We start from the raw sequence: 2,215 nt of genomic DNA on the forward strand, positions 1-2,215 counted from the left end.
AATCAAAATGGTACTAAAGTCACACCCAACAATAATACATCCATTCACTCTTCTGCACCACTTTAAATTTAAACACTGATGAGGGAAATTATGTTGAAACTAGACAATGATGAAAACGTTTTACAGTGCAGAAAATTAGCTACTTGATGAGTCAAGTTTATTGTTTTAAAGTGACTTTAAAGTGCGTTTTGACTTTTGAGTTAAAAACAACACTTTTATGATTTGATGTTGCTGAATGGGAACTTGAACCGTATTGGTTGTTTTGTGAGGGTGCAAAAACGGTTCAGCACTCCAGCATTTTCTTAAACGCCTTCCTGAAACTATCGTCTAAGAACGCGTAAAGGAACGGATTGAGACACGAGTTGGCATAACTCAGTCCCGTGATAAAATAAGAAATACCTATAACCAGAGGAGTGGTGGGCAAGTTTGAGGTGAGGGCGACCACCGTACTCAGGTGGAAGGGTGTCCAACAAAACAAGCAAACGGCAAGCACGACGAAGACCATCATTGTGACTCGTTTCTTGGCTTTGTCCAGAGCCTTACCATTTGAGTTGAGACGCATGCGTCTCAGCTTGTAGAGCATCACGCTATAGAGGATGCATATGGTTGAAACTGGAATGACAAAACCGAGGACCAGCGTGTAGATCCGACTGGCTTTGAACCAGAAACTCTCAGGACTTGGGAAACTCAAAACGCAGCTCTTGCGGCTCTCCGTGTCGTCGGGACTCACATAGACACCGGCGAAAACGGTGAAGGGCATCACGATGAGAATGACCAGAGCCCAAACGCTCAGGCTGACCGTTTTGGCTAACCTGTAGGTCCGGTGGGGCATCCGTTTGGAGCGCAACGTGGACACCACGACCAGATAGCGGTCCACACTCATCACAGTCAAGAAGAAGATGCTGGAGAAGATGTTGTAGTGGTCTATGGACAGAATCGCTTTGCATAAAATCTCTCCAAACGGCCAGTAGTTTAACAGGTGCTCGGCTATGTTGATGGGCAACACCAACGTGAAAAGGTCGTCGGCGATGGCCAAATTCAAAATGAATAAGTTGGTGACAGTTTTCATTTTAGGCGCCTTCAAAATCATGTAAATAACAGCGGTGTTGCCCGTGAGTCCCACAGCGCAAATGATTGAGTAAATAACCGGTAGCCAGATGTAGAAGTCAGGGTAGAGCATCCACGCTGGAGACGTGCAGTTGGTTTGGTTGTAATCCGGACTGGTCAGGTTGCATGAAGATTGCATTGTTTTATTATCCATTGTGCCTTTGAATTCTATTAAAAGCAGCACCTTTTAAAAGTAGAGAAAGTAAAAGTTTACTACAGAAGAAAAACTACATGCAATTGTTGCATTGTTTTCTGTAGAGAAGTCAAATGTTGTTATTGTTTCAGTGATTGTTTACTAAATACATTTGAACTAAAACATGTTTTGCATATATTCGCACAGTTATTCTAGTTTACCTTTTTAGTAAATAAAAAATGTTATGCATTTAAATGTTTAAAACGCATAAGAGTTTTGAAATGTAATAGTGTGTTTCAGTTCACGAAGTTGAAAATTCATTGAAGTCAGCATAAAAGTAAAAACGTTGAGAATTAGTCAACTTACCTGACAGATCCAGACATACAGGGTCTTCTGCTGATCTGCTCTATTGGCATTCAATGGACACTTTGTGGTAAATGGCAGAGAGCAGCGCTTTTACGCGCTCGATTTCACGCACGTATGATGTAAGACAGACCCTGCACCAGTCTTTATATCATTTTCATCTTGTATTGTCCAACAGGAAACACAGTAAGTCTCATAAAGGGCAATTTATCCACTTAGTCTTATGAAATAAATGACTGTACAGTAGCAGAACATTGTTCTTCTTAGGAGTCAAAAAAGTAAAACACCAGTCAGAACCTAAAAATAAGTAAATAAATACAATAAAATAAAAGAACATAGAAATAAAATTGAAATTACATAATACACAAACATAGGCTAAATTAACAAATCAATACTTACAAGTGGTCAAAGTGGATTTAATCTATTTTTTTTCACGCAAAAGTAAAAAAAAAAAAAAAATGTACTGACCTTTGCAATTTTGATATATGTGAGTACATAAGTTAAGAGAAGTATAGTGGTGTAAATGGGTACTTGTAAAGCCAGGATGCCTGCAGCCTTTTTTCTGTAGGGGCTGAAATGTCAGCATGTTCAAGCCTTATTTTAATGCTATTT

At 39.5% G+C, this 2,215-nt stretch overlaps 1 pseudogene; it reads right to left on the reverse strand.

Annotated features, from left to right (window-relative positions):
* Positions 1-283: 283 nt before the first annotated feature.
* LOC107656536 (neuropeptides B/W receptor type 1-like) lies at positions 284-1,623 on the reverse strand (annotated as a pseudogene).
* Positions 1,624-2,215: the final 592 nt, after the last annotated feature.

This window comes from Sinocyclocheilus anshuiensis, unplaced genomic scaffold (assembly GCF_001515605.1).
Source record: "Sinocyclocheilus anshuiensis isolate Anshui unplaced genomic scaffold, SAMN03320099.WGS_v1.1 scaffold1639, whole genome shotgun sequence".
Taxonomy (NCBI): Eukaryota; Metazoa; Chordata; class Actinopteri; order Cypriniformes; family Cyprinidae; genus Sinocyclocheilus; species Sinocyclocheilus anshuiensis.